This window comes from Hyla sarda, unplaced genomic scaffold (assembly GCF_029499605.1).
Source record: "Hyla sarda isolate aHylSar1 unplaced genomic scaffold, aHylSar1.hap1 scaffold_718, whole genome shotgun sequence".
Lineage (NCBI taxonomy): Eukaryota > Metazoa > Chordata > Amphibia > Anura > Hylidae > Hyla > Hyla sarda.
The window spans coordinates 1-27,542 of NW_026610738.1; the positions used below are offsets into that span (position 1 = coordinate 1).

The following is a 27,542-nucleotide window of genomic DNA, read 5'->3' on the forward strand; positions in this document are numbered from 1 at the left end:
GCAAAGGAGAGATGTTGTTTACACCTAGTGATGTCAGTGGTATTGAGTGACATCACAGCACAGTGCTAAGGCTCCTGGGCCTGGACACAGCAGCGGCTGCAATATCTCAACGGAGAATACGTTTATATATATGTGTGTGTGTGCGCGTATATATATATATATATATATATATATATATATATATTTCTCCGCCGAAATCACTTTTAAACCCATTTCCACCTTTTTTTCCCTTCTCTTCCTCTTACTTTTTTTTCACGTTTTTTTACGTTTTTCTCCTTTTCGCCTCTTTTCTGGGCGTATTATTCTTCTTTTTCTTCTTTTTTTTCGTCTAATGCATACCCCATCAGTGCAGCAATGCTTATTCAATACCGCCAGCAGATGGAGACACTGGGGGATAATTTTCTAAGGATTTATACTGATTTTTCCTGTCTGAATTTGTCGCACAGAAAGTTGCAGGCCAAATATGTGTGACATTTCTGCGACTTTAGCTTCTAGAGCATTTTTACAACATTATACATAGGTGCTGAATACATAAAAAGCGACTGTTCAGCGACAGACAAGTCGCATCGGCTGAAAGTAGGCCAGAATGTCAGTCCATGTTGGAGCAGGTTTAGATACAGTCTAAAGCATAGATCTCAAAGTCTGTGCACAGAATTTAGCAAGGGCCTCGCACCTTCTGATGCATCAGGTAGGTGCACAATAGCATAGCCTAACCCTCTGTACTTTGGTCTATATTGATGCGGGACATAGACAGCCAGCTGATGACCAATCCATTAGTGCAATGGATGGCTGGAAGCATTTGTCTTTGCCTTTGCAATACCACAGAAGCAATGCATGGTCAATGTACAGCAATGACACACCTGTGTGAACAGCCAGGAGACCCCCCCCCCCCATGTTATGTTACATAGTTACATAGTTAGTACGGTCGAAAAAAGACATATGTCCATCAAGTTCAACCAGGGAATTAAGGGGTAGGGGTGTGGCGCGATATTGGGGAAGGGATGAGATTTTATATTTCTTCATAAGCATTAATCTTATTTTGTCAATTAGGAACATTCAGCACCCACCCGCTATCAAGGCAGCTGCCTATCATGTCATGCCCTACCTGCACAGGTGTGCTGGCTACTCAAATGATCCAATTAAGGAGGCCATTTAGTCAGCAGCAGCAGAAGTCCTGTGCCTGGACGCTCCAACAGCGGCCAGACACAAGCAGAAGCAGAAGCAGCAGCAGCACCACCTTTTGTTTTTTGGCTGCAGCAGCAGCAGCAGCAAGGCCCACAGGGCTGGCTAGCTGGCTAGCCAGCAAGCAGGTAGCAATGAAAGTAGGAATCTTTCTTTTTAACCCTGTAAGGGGGTGGTGCACTGTACCCGAAGATACTGCCATATCGGGTCAATGCATAGGGCGACGGAAGCAAGCTTCGAAATCGGCCCCCGTTCTCAAAAATCCATTTAATATATGGTCCCCAGATAGGGGACGTATCAGATATTAAACTGATAAGAACAGATACTACACTTGATCTTAGCCAAAAGGCCGAGAAGCGATAACCGTGAAAGGGGCGGGCCCAACAAGGTCCCCTTCATGGGCACTATCACTGCTTGCTGTCAGGGAGGCTGCCAGACAATTTTCCATGCACACTCTGGGCTGGGGGGCAGTCAACCACCAGTACACACAGCAGAACCTAAACCCATACCATTATTGCTAAGCAGCAAGACAGGGGCCCATTGCACTCCCACGGGGCCTTTTTAAATGCAATCCATAACCCGGATTTGCCAGGAACCCTTCTTACTCCTCCTACTTGCATGTGACACTGGGCTTAGGATCTGCATAGGAAACACACACACAAGCACACACCTACCTTTGTTGCCTGCAGATGCCTCCTTGGCTGTCCCCAAACGGTATCAAACCAACACCCACGGGAAGCTGTAAGCATAGAGGACATGCCTGCACCCCATTGGACTTACCTGTGTGGGTTAAACCCGGGTTATTTGACAACCTATGGCGGTGATGGTTCTGCTCAGGCAGAGCAGTGCTGATGCTCCTCATAAAGCTGTCGCTGCTGTGAAGGTTCTAGGTGACATCACAAATCCCTATGGTTACATACACAACAAAGCTGGGTTGTTGTTGTTTACACTCTGCAAGGCCTGTGGAAGTGAGTGACATCATAGCACTGTAGTTCTGAGGGTTCTAGATGGATGCAACAATCTCCTGTTGCTTCTATGAAGGCCATAATAGACGACATCACCAAACAGCTCCATAGTCACATACACAGCAAAGGAGAGATGTTGTTTACACCTAGTGATGTCAGTGGTATTGAGTGACATCACAGCACAGTGCTAAGGCTCCTGGGCCTGGACACAGCAGCGGCTGCAATATCTCAACGGAGAATACGTTTATATATATGTGTGTGTGTGCGCGTATATATATATATATATATATATATATATATATATATATATATATATTTCTCCGCCGAAATCACTTTTAAACCCATTTCCACCTTTTTTTCCCTTCTCTTCCTCTTACTTTTTTTTCACGTTTTTTTACGTTTTTCTCCTTTTCGCCTCTTTTCTGGGCGTATTATTCTTCTTTTTCTTCTTTTTTTTCGTCTAATGCATACCCCATCAGTGCAGCAATGCTTATTCAATACCGCCAGCAGATGGAGACACTGGGGGATAATTTTCTAAGGATTTATACTGATTTTTCCTGTCTGAATTTGTCGCACAGAAAGTTGCAGGCCAAATATGTGTGACATTTCTGCGACTTTAGCTTCTAGAGCATTTTTACAACATTATACATAGGTGCTGAATACATAAAAAGCGACTGTTCAGCGACAGACAAGTCGCATCGGCTGAAAGTAGGCCAGAATGTCAGTCCATGTTGGAGCAGGTTTAGATACAGTCTAAAGCATAGATCTCAAAGTCTGTGCACAGAATTTAGCAAGGGCCTCGCACCTTCTGATGCATCAGGTAGGTGCACAATAGCATAGCCTAACCCTCTGTACTTTGGTCTATATTGATGCGGGACATAGACAGCCAGCTGATGACCAATCCATTAGTGCAATGGATGGCTGGAAGCATTTGTCTTTGCCTTTGCAATACCACAGAAGCAATGCATGGTCAATGTACAGCAATGACACACCTGTGTGAACAGCCAGGAGACCCCCCCCCCCCCCATGTTATGTTACATAGTTACATAGTTAGTACGGTCGAAAAAAGACATATGTCCATCAAGTTCAACCAGGGAATTAAGGGGTAGGGGTGTGGCGCGATATTGGGGAAGGGATGAGATTTTATATTTCTTCATAAGCATTAATCTTATTTTGTCAATTAGGAACATTCAGCACCCACCCGCTATCAAGGCAGCTGCCTATCATGTCATGCCCTACCTGCACAGGTGTGCTGGCTACTCAAATGATCCAATTAAGGAGGCCATTTAGTCAGCAGCAGCAGAAGTCCTGTGCCTGGACGCTCCAACAGCGGCCAGACACAAGCAGAAGCAGAAGCAGCAGCAGCACCACCTTTTGTTTTTTGGCTGCAGCAGCAGCAGCAGCAAGGCCCACAGGGCTGGCTAGCTGGCTAGCCAGCAAGCAGGTAGCAATGAAAGTAGGAATCTTTCTTTTTAACCCTGTAAGGGGGTGGTGCACTGTACCCGAAGATACTGCCATATCGGGTCAATGCATAGGGCGACGGAAGCAAGCTTCGAAATCGGCCCCCGTTCTCAAAAATCCATTTAATATATGGTCCCCAGATAGGGGACGTATCAGATATTAAACTGATAAGAACAGATACTACACTTGATCTTAGCCAAAAGGCCGAGAAGCGATAACCGTGAAAGGGGCGGGCCCAACAAGGTCCCCTTCATGGGCACTATCACTGCTTGCTGTCAGGGAGGCTGCCAGACAATTTTCCATGCACACTCTGGGCTGGGGGGCAGTCAACCACCAGTACACACAGCAGAACCTAAACCCATACCATTATTGCTAAGCAGCAAGACAGGGGCCCATTGCACTCCCACGGGGCCTTTTTAAATGCAATCCATAACCCGGATTTGCCAGGAACCCTTCTTACTCCTCCTACTTGCATGTGACACTGGGCTTAGGATCTGCATAGGAAACACACACACAAGCACACACCTACCTTTGTTGCCTGCAGATGCCTCCTTGGCTGTCCCCAAACGGTATCAAACCAACACCCACGGGAAGCTGTAAGCATAGAGGACATGCCTGCACCCCATTGGACTTACCTGTGTGGGTTAAACCCGGGTTATTTGACAACCTATGGCGGTGATGGTTCTGCTCAGGCAGAGCAGTGCTGATGCTCCTCATAAAGCTGTCGCTGCTGTGAAGGTTCTAGGTGACATCACAAATCCCTATGGTTACATACACAACAAAGCTGGGTTGTTGTTGTTTACACTCTGCAAGGCCTGTGGAAGTGAGTGACATCATAGCACTGTAGTTCTGAGGGTTCTAGATGGATGCAACAATCTCCTGTTGCTTCTATGAAGGCCATAATAGACGACATCACCAAACAGCTCCATAGTCACATACACAGCAAAGGAGAGATGTTGTTTACACCTAGTGATGTCAGTGGTATTGAGTGACATCACAGCACAGTGCTAAGGCTCCTGGGCCTGGACACAGCAGCGGCTGCAATATCTCAACGGAGAATACGTTTATATCTATGTGTGTGTGTGCGCGTATATATATATATATATATATATATATATATATATATATATATATATATATATATTTCTCCGCCGAAATCACTTTTAAACCCATTTCCACCTTTTTTTCCCTTCTCTTCCTCTTACTTTTTTTTCACGTTTTTTTACGTTTTTCTCCTTTTCGCCTCTTTTCTGGGCGTATTATTCTTCTTTTTCTTCTTTTTTTTCGTCTAATGCATACCCCATCAGTGCAGCAATGCTTATTCAATACCGCCAGCAGATGGAGACACTGGGGGATAATTTTCTAAGGATTTATACTGATTTTTCCTGTCTGAATTTGTCGCACAGAAAGTTGCAGGCCAAATATGTGTGACATTTCTGCGACTTTAGCTTCTAGAGCATTTTTACAACATTATACATAGGTGCTGAATACATAAAAAGCGACTGTTCAGCGACAGACAAGTCGCATCGGCTGAAAGTAGGCCAGAATGTCAGTCCATGTTGGAGCAGGTTTAGATACAGTCTAAAGCATAGATCTCAAAGTCTGTGCACAGAATTTAGCAAGGGCCTCGCACCTTCTGATGCATCAGGTAGGTGCACAATAGCATAGCCTAACCCTCTGTACTTTGGTCTATATTGATGCGGGACATAGACAGCCAGCTGATGACCAATCCATTAGTGCAATGGATGGCTGGAAGCATTTGTCTTTGCCTTTGCAATACCACAGAAGCAATGCATGGTCAATGTACAGCAATGACACACCTGTGTGAACAGCCAGGAGACCCCCCCCCCCATGTTATGTTACATAGTTACATAGTTAGTACGGTCGAAAAAAGACATATGTCCATCAAGTTCAACCAGGGAATTAAGGGGTAGGGGTGTGGCGCGATATTGGGGAAGGGATGAGATTTTATATTTCTTCATAAGCATTAATCTTATTTTGTCAATTAGGAACATTCAGCACCCACCCGCTATCAAGGCAGCTGCCTATCATGTCATGCCCTACCTGCACAGGTGTGCTGGCTACTCAAATGATCCAATTAAGGAGGCCATTTAGTCAGCAGCAGCAGAAGTCCTGTGCCTGGACGCTCCAACAGCGGCCAGACACAAGCAGAAGCAGAAGCAGCAGCAGCACCACCTTTTGTTTTTTGGCTGCAGCAGCAGCAGCAGCAAGGCCCACAGGGCTGGCTAGCTGGCTAGCCAGCAAGCAGGTAGCAATGAAAGTAGGAATCTTTCTTTTTAACCCTGTAAGGGGGTGGTGCACTGTACCCGAAGATACTGCCATATCGGGTCAATGCATAGGGCGACGGAAGCAAGCTTCGAAATCGGCCCCCGTTCTCAAAAATCCATTTAATATATGGTCCCCAGATAGGGGACGTATCAGATATTAAACTGATAAGAACAGATACTACACTTGATCTTAGCCAAAAGGCCGAGAAGCGATAACCGTGAAAGGGGCGGGCCCAACAAGGTCCCCTTCATGGGCACTATCACTGCTTGCTGTCAGGGAGGCTGCCAGACAATTTTCCATGCACACTCTGGGCTGGGGGGCAGTCAACCACCAGTACACACAGCAGAACCTAAACCCATACCATTATTGCTAAGCAGCAAGACAGGGGCCCATTGCACTCCCACGGGGCCTTTTTAAATGCAATCCATAACCCGGATTTTCCAGGAACCCTTCTTACTCCTCCTACTTGCATGTGACACTGGGCTTAGGATCTGCATAGGAAACACACACACAAGCACACACCTACCTTTGTTGCCTGCAGATGCCTCCTTGGCTGTCCCCAAACGGTATCAAACCAACACCCACGGGAAGCTGTAAGCATAGAGGACATGCCTGCACCCCATTGGACTTACCTGTGTGGGTTAAACCCGGGTTATTTGACAACCTATGGCGGTGATGGTTCTGCTCAGGCAGAGCAGTGCTGATGCTCCTCATAAAGCTGTCGCTGCTGTGAAGGTTCTAGGTGACATCACAAATCCCTATGGTTACATACACAACAAAGCTGGGTTGTTGTTGTTTACACTCTGCAAGGCCTGTGGAAGTGAGTGACATCATAGCACTGTAGTTCTGAGGGTTCTAGATGGATGCAACAATCTCCTGTTGCTTCTATGAAGGCCATAATAGACGACATCACCAAACAGCTCCATAGTCACATACACAGCAAAGGAGAGATGTTGTTTACACCTAGTGATGTCAGTGGTATTGAGTGACATCACAGCACAGTGCTAAGGCTCCTGGGCCTGGACACAGCAGCGGCTGCAATATCTCAACGGAGAATACGTTTATATATATGTGTGTGTGTGCGCGTATATATATATATATATATATATATATATATATATATATATATTTCTCCGCCGAAATCACTTTTAAACCCATTTCCACCTTTTTTTCCCTTCTCTTCCTCTTACTTTTTTTTCACGTTTTTTTACGTTTTTCTCCTTTTCGCCTCTTTTCTGGGCGTATTATTCTTCTTTTTCTTCTTTTTTTTCGTCTAATGCATACCCCATCAGTGCAGCAATGCTTATTCAATACCGCCAGCAGATGGAGACACTGGGGGATAATTTTCTAAGGATTTATACTGATTTTTCCTGTCTGAATTTGTCGCACAGAAAGTTGCAGGCCAAATATGTGTGACATTTCTGCGACTTTAGCTTCTAGAGCATTTTTACAACATTATACATAGGTGCTGAATACATAAAAAGCGACTGTTCAGCGACAGACAAGTCGCATCGGCTGAAAGTAGGCCAGAATGTCAGTCCATGTTGGAGCAGGTTTAGATACAGTCTAAAGCATAGATCTCAAAGTCTGTGCACAGAATTTAGCAAGGGCCTCGCACCTTCTGATGCATCAGGTAGGTGCACAATAGCATAGCCTAACCCTCTGTACTTTGGTCTATATTGATGCGGGACATAGACAGCCAGCTGATGACCAATCCATTAGTGCAATGGATGGCTGGAAGCATTTGTCTTTGCCTTTGCAATACCACAGAAGCAATGCATGGTCAATGTACAGCAATGACACACCTGTGTGAACAGCCAGGAGACCCCCCCCCCCCCATGTTATGTTACATAGTTACATAGTTAGTACGGTCGAAAAAAGACATATGTCCATCAAGTTCAACCAGGGAATTAAGGGGTAGGGGTGTGGCGCGATATTGGGGAAGGGATGAGATTTTATATTTCTTCATAAGCATTAATCTTATTTTGTCAATTAGGAACATTCAGCACCCACCCGCTATCAAGGCAGCTGCCTATCATGTCATGCCCTACCTGCACAGGTGTGCTGGCTACTCAAATGATCCAATTAAGGAGGCCATTTAGTCAGCAGCAGCAGAAGTCCTGTGCCTGGACGCTCCAACAGCGGCCAGACACAAGCAGAAGCAGAAGCAGCAGCAGCACCACCTTTTGTTTTTTGGCTGCAGCAGCAGCAGCAGCAAGGCCCACAGGGCTGGCTAGCTGGCTAGCCAGCAAGCAGGTAGCAATGAAAGTAGGAATCTTTCTTTTTAACCCTGTAAGGGGGTGGTGCACTGTACCCGAAGATACTGCCATATCGGGTCAATGCATAGGGCGACGGAAGCAAGCTTCGAAATCGGCCCCCGTTCTCAAAAATCCATTTAATATATGGTCCCCAGATAGGGGACGTATCAGATATTAAACTGATAAGAACAGATACTACACTTGATCTTAGCCAAAAGGCCGAGAAGCGATAACCGTGAAAGGGGCGGGCCCAACAAGGTCCCCTTCATGGGCACTATCACTGCTTGCTGTCAGGGAGGCTGCCAGACAATTTTCCATGCACACTCTGGGCTGGGGGGCAGTCAACCACCAGTACACACAGCAGAACCTAAACCCATACCATTATTGCTAAGCAGCAAGACAGGGGCCCATTGCACTCCCACGGGGCCTTTTTAAATGCAATCCATAACCCGGATTTGCCAGGAACCCTTCTTACTCCTCCTACTTGCATGTGACACTGGGCTTAGGATCTGCATAGGAAACACACACACAAGCACACACCTACCTTTGTTGCCTGCAGATGCCTCCTTGGCTGTCCCCAAACGGTATCAAACCAACACCCACGGGAAGCTGTAAGCATAGAGGACATGCCTGCACCCCATTGGACTTACCTGTGTGGGTTAAACCCGGGTTATTTGACAACCTATGGCGGTGATGGTTCTGCTCAGGCAGAGCAGTGCTGATGCTCCTCATAAAGCTGTCGCTGCTGTGAAGGTTCTAGGTGACATCACAAATCCCTATGGTTACATACACAACAAAGCTGGGTTGTTGTTGTTTACACTCTGCAAGGCCTGTGGAAGTGAGTGACATCATAGCACTGTAGTTCTGAGGGTTCTAGATGGATGCAACAATCTCCTGTTGCTTCTATGAAGGCCATAATAGACGACATCACCAAACAGCTCCATAGTCACATACACAGCAAAGGAGAGATGTTGTTTACACCTAGTGATGTCAGTGGTATTGAGTGACATCACAGCACAGTGCTAAGGCTCCTGGGCCTGGACACAGCAGCGGCTGCAATATCTCAACGGAGAATACGTTTATATATATGTGTGTGTGTGCGCGTATATATATATATATATATATATATATATATATATATATATTTCTCCGCCGAAATCACTTTTAAACCCATTTCCACCTTTTTTTCCCTTCTCTTCCTCTTACTTTTTTTTCACGTTTTTTTACGTTTTTCTCCTTTTCGCCTCTTTTCTGGGCGTATTATTCTTCTTTTTCTTCTTTTTTTTCGTCTAATGCATACCCCATCAGTGCAGCAATGCTTATTCAATACCGCCAGCAGATGGAGACACTGGGGGATAATTTTCTAAGGATTTATACTGATTTTTCCTGTCTGAATTTGTCGCACAGAAAGTTGCAGGCCAAATATGTGTGACATTTCTGCGACTTTAGCTTCTAGAGCATTTTTACAACATTATACATAGGTGCTGAATACATAAAAAGCGACTGTTCAGCGACAGACAAGTCGCATCGGCTGAAAGTAGGCCAGAATGTCAGTCCATGTTGGAGCAGGTTTAGATACAGTCTAAAGCATAGATCTCAAAGTCTGTGCACAGAATTTAGCAAGGGCCTCGCACCTTCTGATGCATCAGGTAGGTGCACAATAGCATAGCCTAACCCTCTGTACTTTGGTCTATATTGATGCGGGACATAGACAGCCAGCTGATGACCAATCCATTAGTGCAATGGATGGCTGGAAGCATTTGTCTTTGCCTTTGCAATACCACAGAAGCAATGCATGGTCAATGTACAGCAATGACACACCTGTGTGAACAGCCAGGAGACCCCCCCCCCCATGTTATGTTACATAGTTACATAGTTAGTACGGTCGAAAAAAGACATATGTCCATCAAGTTCAACCAGGGAATTAAGGGGTAGGGGTGTGGCGCGATATTGGGGAAGGGATGAGATTTTATATTTCTTCATAAGCATTAATCTTATTTTGTCAATTAGGAACATTCAGCACCCACCCGCTATCAAGGCAGCTGCCTATCATGTCATGCCCTACCTGCACAGGTGTGCTGGCTACTCAAATGATCCAATTAAGGAGGCCATTTAGTCAGCAGCAGCAGAAGTCCTGTGCCTGGACGCTCCAACAGCGGCCAGACACAAGCAGAAGCAGAAGCAGCAGCAGCACCACCTTTTGTTTTTTGGCTGCAGCAGCAGCAGCAGCAAGGCCCACAGGGCTGGCTAGCTGGCTAGCCAGCAAGCAGGTAGCAATGAAAGTAGGAATCTTTCTTTTTAACCCTGTAAGGGGGTGGTGCACTGTACCCGAAGATACTGCCATATCGGGTCAATGCATAGGGCGACGGAAGCAAGCTTCGAAATCGGCCCCCGTTCTCAAAAATCCATTTAATATATGGTCCCCAGATAGGGGACGTATCAGATATTAAACTGATAAGAACAGATACTACACTTGATCTTAGCCAAAAGGCCGAGAAGCGATAACCGTGAAAGGGGCGGGCCCAACAAGGTCCCCTTCATGGGCACTATCACTGCTTGCTGTCAGGGAGGCTGCCAGACAATTTTCCATGCACACTCTGGGCTGGGGGGCAGTCAACCACCAGTACACACAGCAGAACCTAAACCCATACCATTATTGCTAAGCAGCAAGACAGGGGCCCATTGCACTCCCACGGGGCCTTTTTAAATGCAATCCATAACCCGGATTTGCCAGGAACCCTTCTTACTCCTCCTACTTGCATGTGACACTGGGCTTAGGATCTGCATAGGAAACACACACACAAGCACACACCTACCTTTGTTGCCTGCAGATGCCTCCTTGGCTGTCCCCAAACGGTATCAAACCAACACCCACGGGAAGCTGTAAGCATAGAGGACATGCCTGCACCCCATTGGACTTACCTGTGTGGGTTAAACCCGGGTTATTTGACAACCTATGGCGGTGATGGTTCTGCTCAGGCAGAGCAGTGCTGATGCTCCTCATAAAGCTGTCGCTGCTGTGAAGGTTCTAGGTGACATCACAAATCCCTATGGTTACATACACAACAAAGCTGGGTTGTTGTTGTTTACACTCTGCAAGGCCTGTGGAAGTGAGTGACATCATAGCACTGTAGTTCTGAGGGTTCTAGATGGATGCAACAATCTCCTGTTGCTTCTATGAAGGCCATAATAGACGACATCACCAGACAGCTCCATAGTCACATACACAGCAAAGGAGAGATGTTGTTTACACCTAGTGATGTCAGTGGTATTGAGTGACATCACAGCACAGTGCTAAGGCTCCTGGGCCTGGACACAGCAGCGGCTGCAATATCTCAACGGAGAATACGTTTATATATATGTGTGTGTGTGCGCGTATATATATATATATATATATATATATATATATATATATATATATATATATATATTTCTCCGCCGAAATCACTTTTAAACCCATTTCCACCTTTTTTTCCCTTCTCTTCCTCTTACTTTTTTTTCACGTTTTTTTACGTTTTTCTCCTTTTCGCCTCTTTTCTGGGCGTATTATTCATCTTTTTCTTCTTTTTTTTCGTCTAATGCATACCCCATCAGTGCAGCAATGCTTATTCAATACCGCCAGCAGATGGAGACACTGGGGGATAATTTTCTAAGGATTTATACTGATTTTTCCTGTCTGAATTTGTCGCACAGAAAGTTGCAGGCCAAATATGTGTGACATTTCTGCGACTTTAGCTTCTAGAGCATTTTTACAACATTATACATAGGTGCTGAATACATAAAAAGCGACTGTTCAGCGACAGACAAGTCGCATCGGCTGAAAGTAGGCCAGAATGTCAGTCCATGTTGGAGCAGGTTTAGATACAGTCTAAAGCATAGATCTCAAAGTCTGTGCACAGAATTTAGCAAGGGCCTCGCACCTTCTGATGCATCAGGTAGGTGCACAATAGCATAGCCTAACCCTCTGTACTTTGGTCTATATTGATGCGGGACATAGACAGCCAGCTGATGACCAATCCATTAGTGCAATGGATGGCTGGAAGCATTTGTCTTTGCCTTTGCAATACCACAGAAGCAATGCATGGTCAATGTACAGCAATGACACACCTGTGTGAACAGCCAGGAGACCCCCCCCCCCATGTTATGTTACATAGTTACATAGTTAGTACGGTCGAAAAAAGACATATGTCCATCAAGTTCAACCAGGGAATTAAGGGGTAGGGGTGTGGCGCGATATTGGGGAAGGGATGAGATTTTATATTTCTTCATAAGCATTAATCTTATTTTGTCAATTAGGAACATTCAGCACCCACCCGCTATCAAGGCAGCTGCCTATCATGTCATGCCCTACCTGCACAGGTGTGCTGGCTACTCAAATGATCCAATTAAGGAGGCCATTTAGTCAGCAGCAGCAGAAGTCCTGTGCCTGGACGCTCCAACAGCGGCCAGACACAAGCAGAAGCAGAAGCAGCAGCAGCACCACCTTTTGTTTTTTGGCTGCAGCAGCAGCAGCAGCAAGGCCCACAGGGCTGGCTAGCTGGCTAGCCAGCAAGCAGGTAGCAATGAAAGTAGGAATCTTTCTTTTTAACCCTGTAAGGGGGTGGTGCACTGTACCCGAAGATACTGCCATATCGGGTCAATGCATAGGGCGACGGAAGCAAGCTTCGAAATCGGCCCCCGTTCTCAAAAATCCATTTAATATATGGTCCCCAGATAGGGGACGTATCAGATATTAAACTGATAAGAACAGATACTACACTTGATCTTAGCCAAAAGGCCGAGAAGCGATAACCGTGAAAGGGGCGGGCCCAACAAGGTCCCCTTCATGGGCACTATCACTGCTTGCTGTCAGGGAGGCTGCCAGACAATTTTCCATGCACACTCTGGGCTGGGGGGCAGTCAACCACCAGTACACACAGCAGAACCTAAACCCATACCATTATTGCTAAGCAGCAAGACAGGGGCCCATTGCACTCCCACGGGGCCTTTTTAAATGCAATCCATAACCCGGATTTGCCAGGAACCCTTCTTACTCCTCCTACTTGCATGTGACACTGGGCTTAGGATCTGCATAGGAAACACACACACAAGCACACACCTACCTTTGTTGCCTGCAGATGCCTCCTTGGCTGTCCCCAAACGGTATCAAACCAACACCCACGGGAAGCTGTAAGCATAGAGGACATGCCTGCACCCCATTGGACTTACCTGTGTGGGTTAAACCCGGGTTATTTGACAACCTATGGCGGTGATGGTTCTGCTCAGGCAGAGCAGTGCTGATGCTCCTCATAAAGCTGTCGCTGCTGTGAAGGTTCTAGGTGACATCACAAATCCCTATGGTTACATACACAACAAAGCTGGGTTGTTGTTGTTTACACTCTGCAAGGCCTGTGGAAGTGAGTGACATCATAGCACTGTAGTTCTGAGGGTTCTAGATGGATGCAACAATCTCCTGTTGCTTCTATGAAGGCCATAATAGACGACATCACCAAACAGCTCCATAGTCACATACACAGCAAAGGAGAGATGTTGTTTACACCTAGTGATGTCAGTGGTATTGAGTGACATCACAGCACAGTGCTAAGGCTCCTGGGCCTGGACACAGCAGCGGCTGCAATATCTCAACGGAGAATACGTTTATATATATGTGTGTGTGTGCGCGTATATATATATATATATATATATATATATATATATATATATATATATATATTCTCCGCCGAAATCACTTTTAAACCCATTTCCACCTTTTTTTCCCTTCTCTTCCTCTTACTTTTTTTTCACGTTTTTTTACGTTTTTCTCCTTTTCGCCTCTTTTCTGGGCGTATTATTCTTCTTTTTCTTCTTTTTTTTCGTCTAATGCATACCCCATCAGTGCAGCAATGCTTATTCAATACCGCCAGCAGATGGAGACACTGGGGGATAATTTTCTAAGGATTTATACTGATTTTTCCTGTCTGAATTTGTCGCACAGAAAGTTGCAGGCCAAATATGTGTGACATTTCTGCGACTTTAGCTTCTAGAGCATTTTTACAACATTATACATAGGTGCTGAATACATAAAAAGCGACTGTTCAGCGACAGACAAGTCGCATCGGCTGAAAGTAGGCCAGAATGTCAGTCCATGTTGGAGCAGGTTTAGATACAGTCTAAAGCATAGATCTCAAAGTCTGTGCACAGAATTTAGCAAGGGCCTCGCACCTTCTGATGCATCAGGTAGGTGCACAATAGCATAGCCTAACCCTCTGTACTTTGGTCTATATTGATGCGGGACATAGACAGCCAGCTGATGACCAATCCATTAGTGCAATGGATGGCTGGAAGCATTTGTCTTTGCCTTTGCAATACCACAGAAGCAATGCATGGTCAATGTACAGCAATGACACACCTGTGTGAACAGCCAGGAGACCCCCCCCCCCCATGTTATGTTACATAGTTACATAGTTAGTACGGTCGAAAAAAGACATATGTCCATCAAGTTCAACCAGGGAATTAAGGGGTAGGGGTGTGGCGCGATATTGGGGAAGGGATGAGATTTTATATTTCTTCATAAGCATTAATCTTATTTTGTCAATTAGGAACATTCAGCACCCACCCGCTATCAAGGCAGCTGCCTATCATGTCATGCCCTACCTGCACAGGTGTGCTGGCTACTCAAATGATCCAATTAAGGAGGCCATTTAGTCAGCAGCAGCAGAAGTCCTGTGCCTGGACGCTCCAACAGCGGCCAGACACAAGCAGAAGCAGAAGCAGCAGCAGCACCACCTTTTGTTTTTTGGCTGCAGCAGCAGCAGCAGCAAGGCCCACAGGGCTGGCTAGCTGGCTAGCCAGCAAGCAGGTAGCAATGAAAGTAGGAATCTTTCTTTTTAACCCTGTAAGGGGGTGGTGCACTGTACCCGAAGATACTGCCATATCGGGTCAATGCATAGGGCGACGGAAGCAAGCTTCGAAATCGGCCCCCGTTCTCAAAAATCCATTTAATATATGGTCCCCAGATAGGGGACGTATCAGATATTAAACTGATAAGAACAGATACTACACTTGATCTTAGCCAAAAGGCCGAGAAGCGATAACCGTGAAAGGGGCGGGCCCAACAAGGTCCCCTTCATGGGCACTATCACTGCTTGCTGTCAGGGAGGCTGCCAGACAATTTTCCATGCACACTCTGGGCTGGGGGGCAGTCAACCACCAGTACACACAGCAGAACCTAAACCCATACCATTATTGCTAAGCAGCAAGACAGGGGCCCATTGCACTCCCACGGGGCCTTTTTAAATGCAATCCATAACCCGGATTTGCCAGGAACCCTTCTTACTCCTCCTACTTGCATGTGACACTGGGCTTAGGATCTGCATAGGAAACACACACACAAGCACACACCTACCTTTGTTGCCTGCAGATGCCTCCTTGGCTGTCCCCAAACGGTATCAAACCAACACCCACGGGAAGCTGTAAGCATAGAGGACATGCCTGCACCCCATTGGACTTACCTGTGTGGGTTAAACCCGGGTTATTTGACAACCTATGGCGGTGATGGTTCTGCTCAGGCAGAGCAGTGCTGATGCTCCTCATAAAGCTGTCGCTGCTGTGAAGGTTCTAGGTGACATCACAAATCCCTATGGTTACATACACAACAAAGCTGGGTTGTTGTTGTTTACACTCTGCAAGGCCTGTGGAAGTGAGTGACATCATAGCACTGTAGTTCTGAGGGTTCTAGATGGATGCAACAATCTCCTGTTGCTTCTATGAAGGCCATAATAGACGACATCACCAAACAGCTCCATAGTCACATACACAGCAAAGGAGAGATGTTGTTTACACCTAGTGATGTCAGTGGTATTGAGTGACATCACAGCACAGTGCTAAGGCTCCTGGGCCTGGACACAGCAGCGGCTGCAATATCTCAACGGAGAATACGTTTATATATATGTGTGTGTGTGCGCGTATATATATATATATATATATATATATATATATATATATATATATATTTCTCCGCCGAAATCACTTTTAAACCCATTTCCACCTTTTTTTCCCTTCTCTTCCTCTTACTTTTTTTTCACGTTTTTTTACGTTTTTCTCCTTTTCGCCTCTTTTCTGGGCGTATTATTCTTCTTTTTCTTCTTTTTTTTCGTCTAATGCATACCCCATCAGTGCAGCAATGCTTATTCAATACCGCCAGCAGATGGAGACACTGGGGGATAATTTTCTAAGGATTTATACTGATTTTTCCTGTCTGAATTTGTCGCACAGAAAGTTGCAGGCCAAATATGTGTGACATTTCTGCGACTTTAGCTTCTAGAGCATTTTTACAACATTATACATAGGTGCTGAATACATAAAAAGCGACTGTTCAGCGACAGACAAGTCGCATCGGCTGAAAGTAGGCCAGAATGTCAGTCCATGTTGGAGCAGGTTTAGATACAGTCTAAAGCATAGATCTCAAAGTCTGTGCACAGAATTTAGCAAGGGCCTCGCACCTTCTGATGCATCAGGTAGGTGCACAATAGCATAGCCTAACCCTCTGTACTTTGGTCTATATTGATGCGGGACATAGACAGCCAGCTGATGACCAATCCATTAGTGCAATGGATGGCTGGAAGCATTTGTCTTTGCCTTTGCAATACCACAGAAGCAATGCATGGTCAATGTACAGCAATGACACACCTGTGTGAACAGCCAGGAGACCCCCCCCCCCCATGTTATGTTACATAGTTACATAGTTAGTACGGTCGAAAAAAGACATATGTCCATCAAGTTCAACCAGGGAATTAAGGGGTAGGGGTGTGGCGCGATATTGGGGAAGGGATGAGATTTTATATTTCTTCATAAGCATTAATCTTATTTTGTCAATTAGGAACATTCAGCACCCACCCGCTATCAAGGCAGCTGCCTATCATGTCATGCCCTACCTGCACAGGTGTGCTGGCTACTCAAATGATCCAATTAAGGAGGCCATTTAGTCAGCAGCAGCAGAAGTCCTGTGCCTGGACGCTCCAACAGCGGCCAGACACAAGCAGAAGCAGAAGCAGCAGCAGCACCACCTTTTGTTTTTTGGCTGCAGCAGCAGCAGCAGCAAGGCCCACAGGGCTGGCTAGCTGGCTAGCCAGCAAGCAGGTAGCAATGAAAGTAGGAATCTTTCTTTTTAACCCTGTAAGGGGGTGGTGCACTGTACCCGAAGATACTGCCATATCGGGTCAATGCATAGGGCGACGGAAGCAAGCTTCGAAATCGGCCCCCGTTCTCAAAAATCCATTTAATATATGGTCCCCAGATAGGGGACGTATCAGATATTAAACTGATAAGAACAGATACTACACTTGATCTTAGCCAAAAGGCCGAGAAGCGATAACCGTGAAAGGGGCGGGCCCAACAAGGTCCCCTTCATGGGCACTATCACTGCTTGCTGTCAGGGAGGCTGCCAGACAATTTTCCATGCACACTCTGGGCTGGGGGGCAGTCAACCACCAGTACACACAGCAGAACCTAAACCCATACCATTATTGCTAAGCAGCAAGACAGGGCCCATTGCACTCCCACGGGGCCTTTTTAAATGCAATCCATAACCCGGATTTGCCAGGAACCCTTCTTACTCCTCCTACTTGCATGTGACACTGGGCTTAGGATCTGCATAGGAAACACACACACAAGCACACACCTACCTTTGTTGCCTGCAGATGCCTCCTTGGCTGTCCCCAAACGGTATCAAACCAACACCCACGGGAAGCTGTAAGCATAGAGGACATGCCTGCACCCCATTGGACTTACCTGTGTGGGTTAAACCCGGGTTATTTGACAACCTATGGCGGTGATGGTTCTGCTCAGGCAGAGCAGTGCTGATGCTCCTCATAAAGCTGTCGCTGCTGTGAAGGTTCTAGGTGACATCACAAATCCCTATGGTTACATACACAACAAAGCTGGGTTGTTGTTGTTTACACTCTGCAAGGCCTGTGGAAGTGAGTGACATCATAGCACTGTAGTTCTGAGGGTTCTAGATGGATGCAACAATCTCCTGTTGCTTCTATGAAGGCCATAATAGACGACATCACCAAACAGCTCCATAGTCACATACACAGCAAAGGAGAGATGTTGTTTACACCTAGTGATGTCAGTGGTATTGAGTGACATCACAGCACAGTGCTAAGGCTCCTGGGCCTGGACACAGCAGCGGCTGCAATATCTCAACGGAGAATACGTTTATATATATGTGTGTGTGTGCGCGTATATATATATATATATATATATATATATATATATATATATATATTTCTCCGCCGAAATCACTTTTAAACCCATTTCCACCTTTTTTTCCCTTCTCTTCCTCTTACTTTTTTTTCACGTTTTTTTACGTTTTTCTCCTTTTCGCCTCTTTTCTGGGCGTATTATTCTTCTTTTTCTTCTTTTTTTTCGTCTAATGCATACCCCATCAGTGCAGCAATGCTTATTCAATACCGCCAGCAGATGGAGACACTGGGGGATAATTTTCTAAGGATTTATACTGATTTTTCCTGTCTGAATTTGTCGCACAGAAAGTTGCAGGCCAAATATGTGTGACATTTCTGCGACTTTAGCTTCTAGAGCATTTTTACAACATTATACATAGGTGCTGAATACATAAAAAGCGACTGTTCAGCGACAGACAAGTCGCATCGGCTGAAAGTAGGCCAGAATGTCAGTCCATGTTGGAGCAGGTTTAGATACAGTCTAAAGCATAGATCTCAAAGTCTGTGCACAGAATTTAGCAAGGGCCTCGCACCTTCTGATGCATCAGGTAGGTGCACAATAGCATAGCCTAACCCTCTGTACTTTGGTCTATATTGATGCGGGACATAGACAGCCAGCTGATGACCAATCCATTAGTGCAATGGATGGCTGGAAGCATTTGTCTTTGCCTTTGCAATACCACAGAAGCAATGCATGGTCAATGTACAGCAATGACACACCTGTGTGAACAGCCAGGAGACCCCCCCCCCCCATGTTATGTTACATAGTTACATAGTTAGTACGGTCGAAAAAAGACATATGTCCATCAAGTTCAACCAGGGAATTAAGGGGTAGGGGTGTGGCGCGATATTGGGGAAGGGATGAGATTTTATATTTCTTCATAAGCATTAATCTTATTTTGTCAATTAGGAACATTCAGCACCCACCCGCTATCAAGGCAGCTGCCTATCATGTCATGCCCTACCTGCACAGGTGTGCTGGCTACTCAAATGATCCAATTAAGGAGGCCATTTAGTCAGCAGCAGCAGAAGTCCTGTGCCTGGACGCTCCAACAGCGGCCAGACACAAGCAGAAGCAGAAGCAGCAGCAGCACCACCTTTTGTTTTTTGGCTGCAGCAGCAGCAGCAGCAAGGCCCACAGGGCTGGCTAGCTGGCTAGCCAGCAAGCAGGTAGCAATGAAAGTAGGAATCTTTCTTTTTAACCCTGTAAGGGGGTGGTGCACTGTACCCGAAGATACTGCCATATCGGGTCAATGCATAGGGCGACGGAAGCAAGCTTCGAAATCGGCCCCCGTTCTCAAAAATCCATTTAATATATGGTCCCCAGATAGGGGACGTATCAGATATTAAACTGATAAGAACAGATACTACACTTGATCTTAGCCAAAAGGCCGAGAAGCGATAACCGTGAAAGGGGCGGGCCCAACAAGGTCCCCTTCATGGGCACTATCACTGCTTGCTGTCAGGGAGGCTGCCAGACAATTTTCCATGCACACTCTGGGCTGGGGGGCAGTCAACCACCAGTACACACAGCAGAACCTAAACCCATACCATTATTGCTAAGCAGCAAGACAGGGGCCCATTGCACTCCCACGGGGCCTTTTTAAATGCAATCCATAACCCGGATTTGCCAGGAACCCTTCTTACTCCTCCTACTTGCATGTGACACTGGGCTTAGGATCTGCATAGGAAACACACACACAAGCACACACCTACCTTTGTTGCCTGCAGATGCCTCCTTGGCTGTCCCCAAACGGTATCAAACCAACACCCACGGGAAGCTGTAAGCATAGAGGACATGCCTGCACCCCATTGGACTTACCTGTGTGGGTTAAACCCGGGTTATTTGACAACCTATGGCGGTGATGGTTCTGCTCAGGCAGAGCAGTGCTGATGCTCCTCATAAAGCTGTCGCTGCTGTGAAGGTTCTAGGTGACATCACAAATCCCTATGGTTACATACACAACAAAGCTGGGTTGTTGTTGTTTACACTCTGCAAGGCCTGTGGAAGTGAGTGACATCATAGCACTGTAGTTCTGAGGGTTCTAGATGGATGCAACAATCTCCTGTTGCTTCTATGAAGGCCATAATAGACGACATCACCAAACAGCTCCATAGTCACATACACAGCAAAGGAGAGATGTTGTTTACACCTAGTGATGTCAGTGGTATTGAGTGACATCACAGCACAGTGCTAAGGCTCCTGGGCCTGGACACAGCAGCGGCTGCAATATCTCAACGGAGAATACGTTTATATATATGTGTGTGTGTGCGCGTATATATATATATATATATATATATATATATATATATATATATATTTCTCCGCCGAAATCACTTTTAAACCCATTTCCACCTTTTTTTCCCTTCTCTTCCTCTTACTTTTTTTTCACGTTTTTTTACGTTTTTCTCCTTTTCGCCTCTTTTCTGGGCGTATTATTCTTCTTTTTCTTCTTTTTTTTCGTCTAATGCATACCCCATCAGTGCAGCAATGCTTATTCAATACCGCCAGCAGATGGAGACACTGGGGGATAATTTTCTAAGGATTTATACTGATTTTTCCTGTCTGAATTTGTCGCACAGAAAGTTGCAGGCCAAATATGTGTGACATTTCTGCGACTTTAGCTTCTAGAGCATTTTTACAACATTATACATAGGTGCTGAATACATAAAAAGCGACTGTTCAGCGACAGACAAGTCGCATCGGCTGAAAGTAGGCCAGAATGTCAGTCCATGTTGGAGCAGGTTTAGATACAGTCTAAAGCATAGATCTCAAAGTCTGTGCACAGAATTTAGCAAGGGCCTCGCACCTTCTGATGCATCAGGTAGGTGCACAATAGCATAGCCTAACCCTCTGTACTTTGGTCTATATTGATGCGGGACATAGACAGCCAGCTGATGACCAATCCATTAGTGCAATGGATGGCTGGAAGCATTTGTCTTTGCCTTTGCAATACCACAGAAGCAATGCATGGTCAATGTACAGCAATGACACACCTGTGTGAACAGCCAGGAGACCCCCCCCCCCCATGTTATGTTACATAGTTACATAGTTAGTACGGTCGAAAAAAGACATATGTCCATCAAGTTCAACCAGGGAATTAAGGGGTAGGGGTGTGGCGCGATATTGGGGAAGGGATGAGATTTTATATTTCTTCATAAGCATTAATCTTATTTTGTCAATTAGGAACATTCAGCACCCACCCGCTATCAAGGCAGCTGCCTATCATGTCATGCCCTACCTGCACAGGTGTGCTGGCTACTCAAATGATCCAATTAAGGAGGCCATTTAGTCAGCAGCAGCAGAAGTCCTGTGCCTGGACGCTCCAACAGCGGCCAGACACAAGCAGAAGCAGAAGCAGCAGCAGCACCACCTTTTGTTTTTTGGCTGCAGCAGCAGCAGCAGCAAGGCCCACAGGGCTGGCTAGCTGGCTAGCCAGCAAGCAGGTAGCAATGAAAGTAGGAATCTTTCTTTTTAACCCTGTAAGGGGGTGGTGCACTGTACCCGAAGATACTGCCATATCGGGTCAATGCATAGGGCGACGGAAGCAAGCTTCGAAATCGGCCCCCGTTCTCAAAAATCCATTTAATATATGGTCCCCAGATAGGGGACGTATCAGATATTAAACTGATAAGAACAGATACTACACTTGATCTTAGCCAAAAGGCCGAGAAGCGATAACCGTGAAAGGGGCGGGCCCAACAAGGTCCCCTTCATGGGCACTATCACTGCTTGCTGTCAGGGAGGCTGCCAGACAATTTTCCATGCACACTCTGGGCTGGGGGGCAGTCAACCACCAGTACACACAGCAGAACCTAAACCCATACCATTATTGCTAAGCAGCAAGACAGGGGCCCATTGCACTCCCACGGGGCCTTTTTAAATGCAATCCATAACCCGGATTTGCCAGGAACCCTTCTTACTCCTCCTACTTGCATGTGACACTGGGCTTAGGATCTGCATAGGAAACACACACACAAGCACACACCTACCTTTGTTGCCTGCAGATGCCTCCTTGGCTGTCCCCAAACGGTATCAAACCAACACCCACGGGAAGCTGTAAGCATAGAGGACATGCCTGCACCCCATTGGACTTACCTGTGTGGGTTAAACCCGGGTTATTTGACAACCTATGGCGGTGATGGTTCTGCTCAGGCAGAGCAGTGCTGATGCTCCTCATAAAGCTGTCGCTGCTGTGAAGGTTCTAGGTGACATCACAAATCCCTATGGTTACATACACAACAAAGCTGGGTTGTTGTTGTTTACACTCTGCAAGGCCTGTGGAAGTGAGTGACATCATAGCACTGTAGTTCTGAGGGTTCTAGATGGATGCAACAATCTCCTGTTGCTTCTATGAAGGCCATAATAGACGACATCACCAGACAGCTCCATAGTCACATACACAGCAAAGGAGAGATGTTGTTTACACCTAGTGATGTCAGTGGTATTGAGTGACATCACAGCACAGTGCTAAGGCTCCTGGGCCTGGACACAGCAGCGGCTGCAATATCTCAACGGAGAATACGTTTATATATATGTGTGTGTGTGCGCGTATATATATATATATATATATATATATATATATATATATATTTCTCCGCCGAAATCACTTTTAAACCCATTTCCACCTTTTTTTCCCTTCTCTTCCTCTTACTTTTTTTTCACGTTTTTTTACGTTTTTCTCCTTTTCGCCTCTTTTCTGGGCGTATTATTCATCTTTTTCTTCTTTTTTTTCGTCTAATGCATACCCCATCAGTGCAGCAATGCTTATTCAATACCGCCAGCAGATGGAGACACTGGGGGATAATTTTCTAAGGATTTATACTGATTTTTCCTGTCTGAATTTGTCGCACAGAAAGTTGCAGGCCAAATATGTGCGACATTTCTGCGACTTTAGCTTCTAGAGCATTTTTACAACATTATACATAGGTGCTGAATACATAAAAAGCGACTGTTCAGCGACAGACAAGTCGCATCGGCTGAAAGTAGGCCAGAATGTCAGTCCATGTTGGAGCAGGTTTAGATACAGTCTAAAGCATAGATCTCAAAGTCTGTGCACAGAATTTAGCAAGGGCCTCGCACCTTCTGATGCATCAGGTAGGTGCACAATAGCATAGCCTAACCCTCTGTACTTTGGTCTATATTGATGCGGGACATAGACAGCCAGCTGATGACCAATCCATTAGTGCAATGGATGGCTGGAAGCATTTGTCTTTGCCTTTGCAATACCACAGAAGCAATGCATGGTCAATGTACAGCAATGACACACCTGTGTGAACAGCCAGGAGACCCCCCCCCCCATGTTATGTTACATAGTTACATAGTTAGTACGGTCGAAAAAAGACATATGTCCATCAAGTTCAACCAGGGAATTAAGGGGTAGGGGTGTGGCGCGATATTGGGGAAGGGATGAGATTTTATATTTCTTCATAAGCATTAATCTTATTTTGTCAATTAGGAACATTCAGCACCCACCCGCTATCAAGGCAGCTGCCTATCATGTCATGCCCTACCTGCACAGGTGTGCTGGCTACTCAAATGATCCAATTAAGGAGGCCATTTAGTCAGCAGCAGCAGAAGTCCTGTGCCTGGACGCTCCAACAGCGGCCAGACACAAGCAGAAGCAGAAGCAGCAGCAGCACCACCTTTTGTTTTTTGGCTGCAGCAGCAGCAGCAGCAAGGCCCACAGGGCTGGCTAGCTGGCTAGCCAGCAAGCAGGTAGCAATGAAAGTAGGAATCTTTCTTTTTAACCCTGTAAGGGGGTGGTGCACTGTACCCGAAGATACTGCCATATCGGGTCAATGCATAGGGCGACGGAAGCAAGCTTCGAAATCGGCCCCCGTTCTCAAAAATCCATTTAATATATGGTCCCCAGATAGGGGACGTATCAGATATTAAACTGATAAGAACAGATACTACACTTGATCTTAGCCAAAAGGCCGAGAAGCGATAACCGTGAAAGGGGCGGGCCCAACAAGGTCCCCTTCATGGGCACTATCACTGCTTGCTGTCAGGGAGGCTGCCAGACAATTTTCCATGCACACTCTGGGCTGGGGGGCAGTCAACCACCAGTACACACAGCAGAACCTAAACCCATACCATTATTGCTAAGCAGCAAGACAGGGGCCCATTGCACTCCCACGGGGCCTTTTTAAATGCAATCCATAACCCGGATTTGCCAGGAACCCTTCTTACTCCTCCTACTTGCATGTGACACTGGGCTTAGGATCTGCATAGGAAACACACACACAAGCACACACCTACCTTTGTTGCCTGCAGATGCCTCCTTGGCTGTCCCCAAACGGTATCAAACCAACACCCACGGGAAGCTGTAAGCATAGAGGACATGCCTGCACCCCATTGGACTTACCTGTGTGGGTTAAACCCGGGTTATTTGACAACCTATGGCGGTGATGGTTCTGCTCAGGCAGAGCAGTGCTGATGCTCCTCATAAAGCTGTCGCTGCTGTGAAGGTTCTAGGTGACATCACAAATCCCTATGGTTACATACACAACAAAGCTGGGTTGTTGTTGTTTACACTCTGCAAGGCCTGTGGAAGTGAGTGACATCATAGCACTGTAGTTCTGAGGGTTCTAGATGGATGCAACAATCTCCTGTTGCTTCTATGAAGGCCATAATAGACGACATCACCAAACAGCTCCATAGTCACATACACAGCAAAGGAGAGATGTTGTTTACACCTAGTGATGTCAGTGGTATTGAGTGACATCACAGCACAGTGCTAAGGCTCCTGGGCCTGGACACAGCAGCGGCTGCAATATCTCAACGGAGAATACGTTTATATATATGTGTGTGTGTGCGCGTATATATATATATATATATATATATATATATATATATATATTTCTCCGCCGAAATCACTTTTAAACCCATTTCCACCTTTTTTTCCCTTCTCTTCCTCTTACTTTTTTTTCACGTTTTTTTACGTTTTTCTCCTTTTCGCCTCTTTTCTGGGCGTATTATTCTTCTTTTTCTTCTTTTTTTTCGTCTAATGCATACCCCATCAGTGCAGCAATGCTTATTCAATACCGCCAGCAGATGGAGACACTGGGGGATAATTTTCTAAGGATTTATACTGATTTTTCCTGTCTGAATTTGTCGCACAGAAAGTTGCAGGCCAAATATGTGTGACATTTCTGCGACTTTAGCTTCTAGAGCATTTTTACAACATTATACATAGGTGCTGAATACATAAAAAGCGACTGTTCAGCGACAGACAAGTCGCATCGGCTGAAAGTAGGCCAGAATGTCAGTCCATGTTGGAGCAGGTTTAGATACAGTCTAAAGCATAGATCTCAAAGTCTGTGCACAGAATTTAGCAAGGGCCTCGCACCTTCTGATGCATCAGGTAGGTGCACAATAGCATAGCCTAACCCTCTGTACTTTGGTCTATATTGATGCGGGACATAGACAGCCAGCTGATGACCAATCCATTAGTGCAATGGATGGCTGGAAGCATTTGTCTTTGCCTTTGCAATACCACAGAAGCAATGCATGGTCAATGTACAGCAATGACACACCTGTGTGAACAGCCAGGAGACCCCCCCCCCCCATGTTATGTTACATAGTTACATAGTTAGTACGGTCGAAAAAAGACATATGTCCATCAAGTTCAACCAGGGAATTAAGGGGTAGGGGTGTGGCGCGATATTGGGGAAGGGATGAGATTTTATATTTCTTCATAAGCATTAATCTTATTTTGTCAATTAGGAACATTCAGCACCCACCCGCTATCAAGGCAGCTGCCTATCATGTCATGCCCTACCTGCACAGGTGTGCTGGCTACTCAAATGATCCAATTAAGGAGGCCATTTAGTCAGCAGCAGCAGAAGTCCTGTGCCTGGACGCTCCAACAGCGGCCAGACACAAGCAGAAGCAGAAGCAGCAGCAGCACCACCTTTTGTTTTTTGGCAGCAGCAGCAGCAGCAGCAAGGCCCACAGGGCTGGCTAGCTGGCTAGCCAGCAAGCAGGTAGCAATGAAAGTAGGAATCTTTCTTTTTAACCCTGTAAGGGGGTGGTGCACTGTACCCGAAGATACTGCCATATCGGGTCAATGCATAGGGCGACGGAAGCAAGCTTCGAAATCGGCCCCCGTTCTCAAAAATCCATTTAATATATGGTCCCCAGATAGGGGACGTATCAGATATTAAACTGATAAGAACAGATACTACACTTGATCTTAGCCAAAAGGCCGAGAAGCGATAACCGTGAAAGGGGCGGGCCCAACAAGGTCCCCTTCATGGGCACTATCACTGCTTGCTGTCAGGGAGGCTGCCAGACAATTTTCCATGCACACTCTGGGCTGGGGGGCAGTCAACCACCAGTACACACAGCAGAACCTAAACCCATACCATTATTGCTAAGCAGCAAGACAGGGGCCCATTGCACTCCCACGGGGCCTTTTTAAATGCAATCCATAACCCGGATTTGCCAGGAACCCTTCTTACTCCTCCTACTTGCATGTGACACTGGGCTTAGGATCTGCATAGGAAACACACACACAAGCACACACCTACCTTTGTTGCCTGCAGATGCCTCCTTGGCTGTCCCCAAACGGTATCAAACCAACACCCACGGGAAGCTGTAAGCATAGAGGACATGCCTGCACCCCATTGGACTTACCTGTGTGGGTTAAACCCGGGTTATTTGACAACCTATGGCGGTGATGGTTCTGCTCAGGCAGAGCAGTGCTGATGCTCCTCATAAAGCTGTCGCTGCTGTGAAGGTTCTAGGTGACATCACAAATCCCTATGGTTACATACACAACAAAGCTGGGTTGTTGTTGTTTACACTCTGCAAGGCCTGTGGAAGTGAGTGACATCATAGCACTGTAGTTCTGAGGGTTCTAGATGGATGCAACAATCTCCTGTTGCTTCTATGAAGGCCATAATAGACGACATCACCAAACAGCTCCATAGTCACATACACAGCAAAGGAGAGATGTTGTTTACACCTAGTGATGTCAGTGGTATTGAGTGACATCACAGCACAGTGCTAAGGCTCCTGGGCCTGGACACAGCAGCGGCTGCAATATCTCAACGGAGAATACGTTTATATATATATGTGTGTGTGTGCGCGTATATATATATATATATATATATATATATATATATATATTTCGCCGAAATCACTTTTAAACCCA

General features: G+C 46.0%; 12 non-coding genes across 12 annotated transcripts; all 12 read right to left on the reverse strand.

Moving 5' to 3' along the window:
• Positions 1-1,352: 1,352 nt before the first annotated feature.
• Positions 1,353-1,543, reverse strand: LOC130344396 (U2 spliceosomal RNA). The gene has a single exon (XR_008883337.1). It is a non-coding gene; the product is annotated as a U2 spliceosomal RNA (small nuclear RNA).
• A 2,090-nt stretch (positions 1,544-3,633) lies between these two features.
• On the reverse strand, positions 3,634-3,824 carry LOC130344408 (U2 spliceosomal RNA). Its single transcript, XR_008883349.1, has one exon. It is a non-coding gene; the product is annotated as a U2 spliceosomal RNA (small nuclear RNA).
• Positions 3,825-5,919: 2,095 nt separating this feature from the next.
• LOC130344420 (U2 spliceosomal RNA) lies at positions 5,920-6,110 on the reverse strand. Its single transcript, XR_008883360.1, has one exon. It is a non-coding gene; the product is annotated as a U2 spliceosomal RNA (small nuclear RNA).
• A 2,085-nt stretch (positions 6,111-8,195) lies between these two features.
• Positions 8,196-8,386, reverse strand: LOC130344352 (U2 spliceosomal RNA). Its single transcript, XR_008883301.1, has one exon. It is a non-coding gene; the product is annotated as a U2 spliceosomal RNA (small nuclear RNA).
• Positions 8,387-10,467: 2,081 nt separating this feature from the next.
• Positions 10,468-10,658, reverse strand: LOC130344364 (U2 spliceosomal RNA). Its single transcript, XR_008883312.1, has one exon. It is a non-coding gene; the product is annotated as a U2 spliceosomal RNA (small nuclear RNA).
• A 2,095-nt stretch (positions 10,659-12,753) lies between these two features.
• On the reverse strand, positions 12,754-12,944 carry LOC130344375 (U2 spliceosomal RNA). The gene has a single exon (XR_008883318.1). It is a non-coding gene; the product is annotated as a U2 spliceosomal RNA (small nuclear RNA).
• A 2,091-nt stretch (positions 12,945-15,035) lies between these two features.
• Positions 15,036-15,226, reverse strand: LOC130344376 (U2 spliceosomal RNA). Its single transcript, XR_008883319.1, has one exon. It is a non-coding gene; the product is annotated as a U2 spliceosomal RNA (small nuclear RNA).
• A 2,088-nt stretch (positions 15,227-17,314) lies between these two features.
• LOC130344377 (U2 spliceosomal RNA) lies at positions 17,315-17,505 on the reverse strand. The gene has a single exon (XR_008883320.1). It is a non-coding gene; the product is annotated as a U2 spliceosomal RNA (small nuclear RNA).
• A 2,085-nt stretch (positions 17,506-19,590) lies between these two features.
• On the reverse strand, positions 19,591-19,781 carry LOC130344378 (U2 spliceosomal RNA). The gene has a single exon (XR_008883321.1). It is a non-coding gene; the product is annotated as a U2 spliceosomal RNA (small nuclear RNA).
• Positions 19,782-21,867: 2,086 nt separating this feature from the next.
• On the reverse strand, positions 21,868-22,058 carry LOC130344379 (U2 spliceosomal RNA). The gene has a single exon (XR_008883322.1). It is a non-coding gene; the product is annotated as a U2 spliceosomal RNA (small nuclear RNA).
• Positions 22,059-24,139: 2,081 nt separating this feature from the next.
• LOC130344381 (U2 spliceosomal RNA) lies at positions 24,140-24,330 on the reverse strand. The gene has a single exon (XR_008883323.1). It is a non-coding gene; the product is annotated as a U2 spliceosomal RNA (small nuclear RNA).
• A 2,082-nt stretch (positions 24,331-26,412) lies between these two features.
• Positions 26,413-26,603, reverse strand: LOC130344382 (U2 spliceosomal RNA). Its single transcript, XR_008883324.1, has one exon. It is a non-coding gene; the product is annotated as a U2 spliceosomal RNA (small nuclear RNA).
• Between the last annotated feature and the right edge of the window lie 939 nt (positions 26,604-27,542).